Genomic DNA, 12,839 nt, shown 5'->3' with positions numbered 1-12,839 from the left:
AATAAGGAATATTATTGTTGTTCTTGTTAATTGCTTTATGTAAAGTGTGTCTTCAAATTCCAAATATACCTTTTTAATGTGGACATTGTTCCCCCTCTATAATGGGTAAAATAATCTTCCTAACACAAAAGTGTGACAATGATATTCCCCTATTGCATTCCCTTTCCTCTAATTCATGTCTGGCATTTAAGATCCTTCACAATATGGCTCCAATTTGCTTTTTCAGACTTATTTTCTGACCTGCACTTTTTTCTTTTCTTTTCTTTTCTTTTCTTTTCTTTTCTTTTCTTTTCTTTTCTTTTCTTTTCTTTTCTTTTCTTTTCTTTTCTTTTCTTTTCTTTCTTTCTTTCTTTCTTTCTTTCTTTCTTTCTTTCTTTCTTTCTTTCTTTCTTTCTTTCTTTCTTTCTTTCTTTCTTTCTTTCTTTCTTTTTCTTTTGTGTGGGGCAATGAGGGTTAAATGACTTGTCCAGGGTCATAAAACTAGTACATGTCAAGCATCTGAGGCCAGATTTGAACTCAGGTCCTCCTGAATCCAGGGCCAGTTCTTTATCCACTGAACCACCTAGCTACCTTTTTCAGACTTATTTCATTGCATTTCCCTTTATACAATCACTCCATATTATAGCCCAATTGATGTGCTAGTTCTTAACTGAACTTTTAGGTGTAACTCCCCTCCTTTTGCCCTTGCATGGGCTCTCTTGTGTATGGAATGAAGTCTCTTATCACCTGTCTCTTAGAATTGTTTGTGTCCTTAAAACAGAACTTCTGTCAACTTTAATGAGAAATATTTTCTGTTTCCTCCAGTAAAGTTGCTAGTGGACTATATCTCCTCAAATTATGCAGGACCTTTGTATGTGTCATTTTCCCTAGTAAGATGTAAGCTCTTTTGGGGAAAGGTTTTTTTTTTCCCATTTTTGTCTGTATTTACAATCCTACTACAGTTCCATTTGTCCAACTAGAATACATACAATGTCAAGAGCATGGTTTCCAGCACATTAGAAGAGTTTTAGACTCACATAGACAGAATCACACAGGGTCTATGGGTATGAATAGGTTATGGTAAATGCCATTGGAGGGGAGTGCCTACATTGATTATTGATTACTTTTATATGTTGAAGTATTTACTACTGTCAGAGGATCTGGGTCTACTATGGTTCATATAAGGATGCCTACAACTATAAGACATAGTCGCTCTTTCTCTTCCGTGCAGAGATACAGATCTTTGTGAAGACCTTGACGGGCAAGACAATCACTCTTGAGGTTGAACCCAGGGATACTATCAAGAATGTCAAAGCCAAAATCCCGGACAAGGAAGGTATCCCCACCAGATGAACAACTTCTGATTTTTGCTGGAAAACAACTAGAAGATGACTGGACTCTCTGGGACAACAACATCCAGAAAGAGTTCACTCTGCACTTGGTGCTGCATCTGTGGGGGGTATCATCCAGCCTTCCCTTCGCCAGGGGGTTCAAAAGTACAACATATATTTTGGAAAATAAAATTCTATTCAAGAAGTAAAAAAAAAAAAAGAAAAAAGAAAAAAAAAAAGAAAAGTAGAACTGCAATAAGATGATCTGCTGCAATTGTTATGCCTGCCTGCACCCCCGCACCGTAAACTTCCATAAGAAGAAATGCGGCCACAGCAACAATCTGTGCCCCAAGAAGAAGGTCAAATAAAGACCGGACTCGGACGTGATTCTGGTTTGGCTCCCCTGACTGAAGTGATCTTTAGTAGTATGCTGTAAAAAGCCTTATTCCTGAGTTTAATGGGCTTGTGATATCAATAAAATCCCCTTTTAATTGAGAAGCAGGAAACAAAAAAAGATACAGTCAAATTTTGGTAGGAACTAATAAGAAAGGTATCGGTTCATGAGTGGGTAACTAATCTACAAAAAAGACTGTATAAGAAATTAGATTTATGAGACTAAAGATGTTCAATTTTATTTAAAGAAAAATATATAAATCTAGCTAGCTACTGTAACGATTGGAATAACGCCACCTGCTGGATACTTACTGTAGAAGAGTTCTGCCCATGAAGCGAAGGTCTTTGAGGGCAAGACCAGGAGTATTTTCTTTGGCATCAGGAAGTGACGCGGACTAGTGGGAGGAGGAAGGAAGAGACTGGCGCTCAGTCTCGCGCTCTTTCCTTTGGACTCTGGTGGAGAGCGGAGCTAGAAATGTGCTCTCCCTTTAATAGATAGGAATCTAGGCCTTTCTCTCTCTCTTTACCAAATTCTTCTTTTCCTTAATAAATGCTTAAAAGTCTAACTCTTGCTAAAGCTTATAATTTATTGGCGACCACTCATTAGATATTTTAGACAGACTAGCTAGAATTTTAGCCCTTAACAGATGGCTGACCACGAAGAGGAAAGCTAACCCTCAGTCTTCTTCTGATCTTCTGGTTGGGTAAGAGATTTCCCCTCCCTCTCCCTTTAACTGCTAAGTACTGGTGTACTAGCTGTGTTTTCCTTTGAATTTTTTCGAATGGACCTTTTAAACTCCCTAATTATCCTATTTTTGATTTTGGTCTGTTTAACCAGACAAATGGGAGATAAGATCATGTTAATGCTTTGTTTTTGTGGATTTTCTATTTTTCTTTTTATTTTTGTTAAAAGAGCCAGCAACTTACTCACACAAGGAAATATCTCTCCCTCTCCCAACCATGCTTTTTCAGAGAAACCTGAAGAGATTCCCGCAGCTTTTCCCAGTTCTAACAGTAATTGTTGCTTTAATTTTGCATGCCTGGAGGCAATGACCCACCCTCTAGAAGCTTTTAATCCCCTAACTCCTGGAGGCAAAGTGGGGGAAGAGGAATCCAGGCCTGAGTTCAAAATCAAGTCTGATTCAAATTGTGCTGGTCCCTCCCCTCCTCTCAAAACCCCAACCTCTACTCCTCCCATGGCCAAGCCCATTGCTTCCCCTGCCTGGGAAGTCCAGAGAACTGATGCGCATGCTCAACTTTCTCTAACTACATTTGCAGCTTCAGGCTCAGCCCTTCCCCGGCCTGGCTGTGCTTTTGAGACAATCTTAGAAAACTCTTTAAATTCCAGATATGCTCGTTTTGTTCATAATTTTGCTAACCTGCTTTTGTCTTTAATTAGTAATCTTATAAAGCATTTGTATGGTGAAAAGCCCGACAGACAATATAGAGGGGTTAAAGAAGAAAAACTTAAGCTGAATAAGAATGACAATCAACATAGTTCCAGACTCTGCTTCTTTTGCCATGGAAGGGTATATATTTTACAGAAATGTAGAAGTAAGCAGCAAGGTATTGATATGAGTATTGGGGATTTTAGATATCGGAATCAAAAGTGTTCTGAATTCATTCAGAGTATTAATGTCAGTTCAGAGGTTACATAGGATTTCTATGCTATTACATATACATTTTGAAATTAATGGTATGGGTTTATTTTCGTAGAGATTTTCCTGCTTTTGAGATTGTGTTTTATACTTAGTTTTTAAAACAAGGAGAATATTTGTAAAAGCTTTTTATAGTCATGTGATCAAGTTTATATTTTGTAATACTCTTATTAATATTAAGTTCATATTCATTTAGATTTCCCTAGTTTGAATTTCATTGTCTTTTATTATTCCACGTGTATTTTCTTCTATTCATTCATCTATCTAATTTTGAAACATGGTTTTGATTTCATAATACAATGTTAATTCTAGGAGTATTGTGCTCCCATATTCTGAGTTATTTGTTTTTGCTATTTTTTCTCAACTGATTATTTGATCAAACTCTTTAAAGCATTTCCCTGGCAAATTGTTTGCCATGGCAAGTGTAAATTGATTCTAGAAGTATTATTTTTGATAAGCATATTCCAAAAAAAAAAAAAAGAGGGGAACATTTGTAAAAGTTGTCTTTGAGATTGTGTTGTGCTTTAACTTGTATTTAAATATGTTCAGATTTTTCAAAAAAGTAATTGTATACTAAGTTTAAAAAAGGTATTATTTGAAATTGTTGCATAATTATATATTGTGTTCTGAGTCAAGATGTATTCACATTTTTTGCAATCATTTATTATCCTCAATTTTTAAATCCATATGAGATTTTAAATTATGGGAATTTATCATTTAAGACATTAATTGCCGTTATTCTGAGTTATCAGATGCCAGTTGGCCAAGATGCCATCCAATCACAAGAGGAATACATGCAAAAGCAGACACTGAACTGTCACATGAGGGGAGACATGCATGAAGTCAAGGTATGGCCGAGGGAACGGCTTTTGACTAATGTTGAGGTTGGATTCTCTTGGTATAATATTTTATTCTCTTTTCCCCCACAATATTGTACAGATTGCTGGAAGTATTCATCCCACCCATCTCACTTCTACACCTGGCTTCTATGCTCCCTCCTATATGCCTGATGCCATGGACATCTCAATCCCATGCATCTGATTAAGTCTGACTCAGTTTCTTCCAATATGTTCGGTGGCATGGACATATATTCCATCCACCTATTTTAAGCCTGGCATACTGTATGGGCAGTACATATTGCTCAAGTGTGGGAATGCTCATATCCCTTCATTTCTCTGTTCTTTTATGGTAACCCCCATAATTATCTCAGGTGTCATGATAAATAACAGTGTTGAATTTGGCCTTGACATCTGTTACTAATTATATTAGATTTTAAATTTCTCATAATGGCATGAGGATAATTAGGCAGATGATGTAAAAAGTGATAAAACAAAGATAAAAATTATTTTTAATAATTAATATCGCATCAATTGTCTTTTCAATTACCCTCCATAAGGGGGGGACTATAGTAATATTATAATTTTAAAGAATGGTTCAATTTTTGTTTTATTATATGTTTCATGTGTAACAACTAAGATTCTGAATTCCCTTAGACATGTTTTTGAGAACTTTCATTGTTTGATTTGATTATTGACAAAGCTATTTTAAAGTTGTGTTAAGCTCAATTTTGTAGGAAATTTTCCTGGCTGATTACCAGCATCCACACATCAACCCCTGAAAAGACTTCCATTCCACGACTACACCTAGAGGACATCTGAGAAAAGACTTTCAGAGACTTTAAATGAACAGTTTTGATTTGTTGTTTTTGTTGTTTTTTTTCTCTTTCTGTTATAATATATACCATCTGTAACATGTATTCTCTGCAGAGGACCTCCCTTTGCAAGACCAATGTCAAAGCATCGGTTCATGAGGACAAAACATCGCCCCTCTGGACAAAACTTTCCTCTCTTCCTTTTCTATATTGTTGTTCACATATTATTAGTTAGCAATAGTTATTATATTGTTTTTACTGTTCCGTCAAGGAAACATTTTGTTTCTTGAGGAACAACAGGGGGGACTGTAACGATTGGAATGACGCCACCTGCTGGATACTTACTGTAGAAGAGTTCTGCCCATGAAGCGAAGGTCTTTGAGGGCAAGACCAGGAGTATTTTCTTTGGCATCAGGAAGTGACGCGGACTAGTGGGAGGAGGAAAGAAGAGACTGGCGCTCAGTCTCGCGCTCTTTCCTTTGGACTCTGGTGGAGAGCGGAGCTAGAAATATGCTCTCCCTTTAATAGATAGGAATCTAGGCCTTTCTCTCTCTCTTTACCAAATTCTTCTTTTCCTTAATAAATGCTTAAAAGTCTAACTCTTGCTAAAGCTTATAATTTATTGGCGACCACTCATTAGATATTTTAGACAGACTAGCTAGAATTTTAGCCCTTAACACTAGCTAGCTCTGCCTAGTAATTGTCTGGGTAATTGTCAGTAGGAAACATACAGTAAGGGTTCTTCAATAACAGTACAAGGAACCCAGCCTTTCAGGATTGCCCCTTGAATCCCAAACAGTACTACCAGTTAAACATGCTCTAGATACCCAACGTGCGAAGGTGTAGCCCAAAAGGTGGGACTATATTTATATCCTATGATATCCTAACTAGATTGAAAACTCATTAGCTTTTGATGTTTGTGTTAATAACACAGAGTATTTGGAAAAAATATATTTTTTAATTCTTCAAAATCCTTTCATAACTAGTTTTGTATTTGGCCCTAACAATAACCCAAACCAACCACATTAGATTGATGGTCAAGTATACTCATTTTACAAAGAAGGAACTAAGGTCCAGACAGATTACACTATGTTACCAGTCTCAGAATGTAATAGTAATATAACTGCAACTAGAATTCAATTCTCCTCATCTCCTGCCATTCTCTTTCCGTGCTCCATAATTTAATTTCATGAATCAATATTTTTCTTGCACCTGTTTGTTCCCATTGATTCTAATGATACAATATATTTTGTTTAATACTTCTGGGTTTTTCATCATAAATAAGTAAATTCTCATAATTCATGGTTGTTTCTTTGTTGATTTTTTCAGCTGTATATAATATCAAGGGGATGTAAAAAAAATTCTGTCATTTCTTTCAGGAGGAACAAATAATATAATCTGTCTCATGTGATTAAATTATTCCTTTATTCTCTTATCCATAATATACTCACTAAGGCTCTTCTACACTCAGGGAACTCAAGGTACCTATTTATTCCTCATTATATTCCATTGTAAAGCATTTTCCTTACCCTGCAGTGAATGAGAACTTAAGTGCCATATGCTGTAGAGAAGGGGTTATATCTGCAAAGTGTAGTTCATTATAATTACAAGCACCCTTTCCAAACATTCTTTGCTTCTTGGTGATAGAGTAAGAGGTAAGTAACATAAGCAGTGTTTTAATAACCTCTCACCCTTAGAGGCTCCTAATTCATAGACATTGGTTATTCCTGAAACAACCAGGAGCAACCTTAAAACATCACCCTTCATTATCTTAAAAGGATTAATCCTAAAGTTAAAAAAATAGAGGATTTTAAAGATAATATACAGCTTATTGAATTCAATTAATGTACTTTAATCCTATTCCTGTTGGGTAAAAATGAATAATCTTATGAGAGAAAGATGTCTATGTTTTGAAACACAAATGAACTCTGTGATGCCTTTCTGAAATGGTAAATTTGGTTGTTTTCACTGTGACATTTGAAATATTCTTTGGATCTTGGTGTGCAATTCAATTGTCAAGATTTGATTTTTCAGTAGGGAACATATTTTAATACCATGCTTTAAAAGAATATGTCATATGAAAATCACCACAGGTTCTTTTTTGCCTATTCTAGAAAGTTTTAACAGGTAATTTCCTAATAGTGTATGAAAAGAGACTTATAGCCTCAAGTTCAATTAAGATTTTTTTTTTTAATTTGTCAGGAGTATTAGTTTACCCTAGAGAAATGTGTTTGCAAACCTTACCTAACAACTAACTTTTCCCCAGATCATCTCTGAAATACTGGGATTTTATCAGTACATTTCATTCAAGCAGCTCTGATTCATATAATCTTGGTGACAAACTTTTTGGAAAGAGTGAGGGCAAGAAGCATAATGTCTTTAGCATATAAATAAAATGTGTTACAAAACAAGGCAACAAGCACCAATTTATATGGTTTATAGAACAATCTCTCTTGGATTTCCAAATATATTGGAAACTGTCTGTACCAGTGGGTGGCCTTTGGATATTTAGTGTCATTTCATGTGTAAGCATAGTAGAGTCTACCCTGTTTTTTGTAGTGCAATAATGCAAGACAGAATTCAGATCCTGAAATTTTGGGACAATTTGGAAGAATGGACTGAAACCAAGAACATTAAAAATAATTGAAAGAAAACAAATTCTCTCTTGGGCTTAAAAAATCACAATTGTGCAAGTAAGGGATTGGGACAAATATTTCATATGAAAAATATACAATGGATTGCAAGCTCATAATGAATATCCAATGTGATGAAACAGTTCAAAATTTTAATAATATAAACATAGACTGTATTAATGTAAATATGTCCAGACCAAGGGATGGCATAGTCAAATTATGGATGTAAAATTTTAGAAGGAATATTAACAAGGTACAATATACACAGAGGAAGTGATTAGGATGATGATAGCATTTAAATTCATTTTATAGAAGGATCATTTGGAGGAACTGGGCTTTGGGGGCCTGAAAAAAGAACACTTAGTGAAGACCTAATCTATATTCAGTATGGAAGTGCTTATTATATTATGTGGAAGAGGAATCAGATTTGTTCTGCTTAGCTTTTGAGGGAAGAAATAGGACTAAAAAGAAGCAAATTTCTGCTTAATTTAAGAGGAAACTTCCTAATATTTAGAGCTATCTAGAACTGAGACCTCAGGGTTAGGGAGTTCCCTATTACTGGATTTTAAGATATTGAATGGGTCCTGCTTAGGAATAGGGGAGATGGAATACATGACTTTAGTAGGTGTTGAACCAGATGACTTAGAAAGTAACTTCCAACTCTACAGCTCTGATTGATTATCTGTATTTTCTCCTCATACTTTTAGTCCACCCATATACAAGCATTTATCAATCAGCTGTTATGTGATTGATGCTGTGGATCCAAAAAAGAAGGGAATCAATTTCCTGTGCCCTCAAAGAATTTGCTTTCAATCACAGAAAAAAATATATAATATATGACATTTGCTGTTGTTCAGTCATGTACAACTCTTCATGACCCCATTTGTGGTTTTCTTGACAAAGATACTTGAGTCATTTGGCATTTCTTTCTTTAGCTCATTTCATAAATGAGGAACAGAGGAAAACAGGGCTAAATGACTTGCCCTGAGTTACACAGCTAGTAAGTGTTGAATCAGCATTTGAACTCAAGAAGATGAATTTTGCTGATTTCAGATCTGGCCCTCTATACCAGATCTGCCTCTCTGTACCAGATGGCCCCATATATGCATGCATGCACACATGTACAAACACACATAGGTACTTAAATACATGTGCATATGTGTATACACACATAATATATGCATATAAGTATATATATACACAAATGTATATATTAATCTATATATATATTCATATCTGTATATATTTATCTGAAGAAAAATAGATCAGTCAATCATAGATAGATACATATAACTATACATAAAATACATTGTCCCAAAAATCTTAGTGCAGTTTTAAGTTTTAAACTTTAGCTTAAAAATGGGGGAATAATTTTTGGTCTTGTTTAATAAATGGTTCTATGTCATAAGATTAAAAAGGTAAGTTTGAGTCAGATTTACAAAGAAATTTATAGTTGGTCCTTGAGGTCAAAAGGAAACTCAAAGATTTATTGAGCATAAGGAAACATAGATAAACCTGAGCTTTAGGAACTTCAGTTTGACGACCATAGAAATGGATTGGAAAATGGAGAGAGACTTGATGAAGGGACCACATGAGTTGTAGGGCTATCACCATGACAGGTAATTTTATCCCACAGTTCTATTTTATCTGAACCTACAAAAAGTTTCTACTATATACAAAGCAGTACACATAAAAAAGAGTAAAAAAATATTTGCAATAAAGGAATTAGCATTTAATCAATCAATTAGCAAGGAGTCACAAAATGCCAATTATGTGCCAAGTGCTAACCAGTGGGGATGTAGTGGGGCTATAAAGCCCAAAATGTAACTGTCCCTGCTCTCTAGAACCTTGCACTTGGCTGAAGGAGTTTATATTCTGCATTCTACTATACAAATACAGTACACAGAAAGATACGTCCATGCATGACACTTAAAGGAAGAAGAGAACAATAAGCAATAAGTTGAAAAGGAAAAGTTTCATGTAGGAGATGGCAACTGAGTTGAGTCTTGAAAGAAATTGGTCCTATGGAAAGTGGAATGAGGAGGAGAGGAACATGGATAGTGAATCACGGTATAGAGAGGATTGACCCAAAGTGCTTAATTGAAATCTGTATATAGTAGAAACTGCCCTATGTATAAATGATCTTTTACATCATTCCTGTATCTATATATTCTGAAGACTTGAGGAAAGAGCAATCCCTCTGAGCTTTGGCAACGCAGGCTAATCTTCCACATTTATGAAGAATCAGGAAAATAATTCCATCATCCACAAATAAGATGAAGTAGAGTATCCTAGATGTCCTGAATATGTTTTGAAAAAAAATTGTTCATTTTCTAAGGAATTAAGATCTTTTGAAATATGGAGATGGTATGGGGTTATTCCTTCCTTCCTTCCTTCCTTCCTTCCTTTCTTTCTTTCTTTCTTTCTTTCTTTCTTTCTTTCTTTCTTTCTTTCTTTCTTTCTTTCTTTCTTTCTTTTTTTCTTCTTTCAGGGCAATGAGGATTGTGACTTGTTCAAGGTCACACCACTAATAAGTGTCAAGTTTCTAATGCTGGATTTAAACTCAGTTCCTCCAGAATCCAGGGATGGAGCTTTATCCACTGAGTCATATAGCTGCCCCTGGGATACTTATTTCACAGGCTTAGTGGTCATTCTTTGCTTAATGTGAAAAAAGCTGGGAGCAGAATGTTATTAAAAAAACCTTTGCAAATTTCATTTAGCTGATTTATTCTAATTATTGGACCATTAATCACACAGTATTCCCCCCCCCCATTCATCAAAAAGTCAGACAGAGTCACCAACAACAAAGTTCCCCAATGTTGAATTTTTTTTGTTCAACTCTACTCGACTAGATTGGAAAGTTTTTGTAGGAAAATTGCAATAGAATACCCACACCATCCCAATATATTAGGCTGATAAAGAGTGATTACCACCAGGGTGGAGAGAAGGAATTCTCTAAGAATGTACAGAAGCATGATTACAGATATATAGCTGAGAAATATTCCTGAGAAGCAACAGCATAGGCAAATGTGCACACAGAAGTCAGGAAAAGGGGGATAGGTGGAGGGAGGAGAAAAGTTTTTATTATTCTTTTCAAAGTAGTGTTTTAAAACCAATGAGGCACTCAAGAAATTTCATATGCAGAGTCAAGATGTGTCAATAGAAAGAGGAACACTTAATAACTTTTAGGAGCAATTTGTTGCTCTGTCTATACAAAGAAAATTACTCAGGAATGGTTTTTGCCTTTAAGGAGTTTATAGTCTAAAACAGCCAGAAGAGGAGAAGGAAATGTTTCTGTTTTGGAGCAGGCATTGCTGGGGAAAGAGATGATGCCAACCAAATTTGGAGCACTAGAAAGGAATGTGAAAAAGGAAACATGGATTTTGGGAGGCCTAGAGAAGAGGCAGTTTCCTCTTTCTAACTTCCTCTATTTTTTCTTCTTTTTCTTGTTTTCTTTTCTAAAGCATTTTCCCCTGCAATTTTCCAAAAAATTTTTTTTTTTTTTTTTTTTTTTTTTTTTTTTTTTTTTTTTTGTGGGGCAATGAGGGTTAACTGACTTGCCCAGGGTCACACAGCTAGTAAGTGTCAAGTGTCTGAGATAGGATTTGGACTCAGGTCCTCCTAAATCCAGGGCCAGTGCTCTATCTACTGTGCCACCTAGCTGCCCCCTACAAAGTATTACATTGTCCTTGGCAGAATATATTTTTAAAGAGTTTTTTAGACCACATGTGGAAACTAGTAGCTTATTGATAATAATATTTTGATGTACAATAATGCTAAACTTTTGAAAAAGAAAAAAAATCCTATAAAGGCTTAGAAAGGAATAATGCTGATCTCTTCTATTTGGTGAGCTATCAAATTAAAAAAAAGTCAGACAAAACCCAAAAATTTAATATTTCCTCTCAATGCATACATAAAAGGTATGCATATTCCCAGAATTCTCAATAATTTTGTATATTATTTAGGCAATTTAAAAATCACTTTACAAATCATTATGTAGAATTTATGTATAAAATGTCAAAATTTTAAGTGGACTTTTAGCTTCATAAAAGGCAGCACAAAATTAAAATAAGCATAACATGCTGCAGAACTTTTTGTAGTAACAGAAAATACAAAAAAACAAAACAAAACCCAAAACAGATTGAACTGAACACAAAAGTTTGGTCCATAATCTCTACTCAAAAAATGCATGTATGTATGTATCTGTGTATGTATGTATATATGTGTACATATGTATATATTTCTATTTATATGTATGAATACTATGCTGAATTTTAAACTATATTTTGACACTAATTTTTAACATTTTCCTCTCTTTTATTTTTTTTTTGTGATCTATCATCTCATTTATTTGTACAAAATAGAGAATAATCATGTCCTAACAGAGGGGAGAAATGGTAATTTATGCTCTAAACAAGTCCTTCTGTCTATGATTAGCTCTTATGAAGAATTAGCTATGATATCTTTGATTTTGACTGCCTTAGGGTCAGTGGGCTTGGCAGTCTTTGGATCAGTATGTTAAGCACGTTTGGAATCATTGGTCTTCATGAATTTAGAGTCATACATAGTGACTTTGGGATCAGATTTTTGTGACCTTATAATCTCACTTGGTGAATTTAGTTTTGGACATAGTGTCTTTGGCTTCAGGCTAAAAGATCAGGGGATCAAAGTTGGGGATGGTGGTGTGAGATTTGGTAGCCTTAAAGCCTTTGATATCAGACTTCATGACCTTGGGACTGTATTGGTGACATTAGAATAAGTGAACTTGCTATCCTTTGTTTCTGTAGGCTTGATAAACTTCAGGACATTATGCTTGGTAAACTTAGTCAGCGGTTCTGACAACTTTAGAGGCAGACTTATTGATTTTGTAGTCTGGCCAGTGAGCACCAACTTTGGGGTCTGAATGTTTGATAAGTCTTTGGGTTGATGAATCTGGCATTGCTCTCAAGGGCTATGAACTTAAGGATCTTGGACTTGAGGAGCTTGGTCTTGAGGATATTGGTGTTATGGGCCTTGGTGGTTTCTGTTCACGCTCTAATGGCATTGACATTTATAGCTTGTGTCTTCAATCCCTTCTTTTTTTTTTTTTGTTTGTTTTTTGCAGGGCAGTGGGGGGTTAAGTGACTTGCCCAAGGTCACACAGCTAGTAAGTGTCTGAGGCCGGATTTGAACTCAGGAACTCCTGAATCCAGGG

At 35.3% G+C, this 12,839-nt stretch overlaps 1 pseudogene; it reads left to right on the top strand.

Annotated features, from left to right (window-relative positions):
* The first annotated feature begins 1,285 nt into the window (after nt 1-1,285).
* LOC122735340 lies at nt 1,286-1,678 on the top strand (annotated as a pseudogene).
* The last annotated feature ends 11,161 nt before the right edge of the window (nt 1,679-12,839 follow it).

This window comes from Dromiciops gliroides, chromosome 1 (genome assembly GCF_019393635.1).
Source record: "Dromiciops gliroides isolate mDroGli1 chromosome 1, mDroGli1.pri, whole genome shotgun sequence".
In the NCBI taxonomy this organism is placed as follows: Eukaryota; Metazoa; Chordata; class Mammalia; order Microbiotheria; family Microbiotheriidae; genus Dromiciops; species Dromiciops gliroides.
This window is presented reverse-complemented; position numbering and strand designations above follow the sequence as displayed.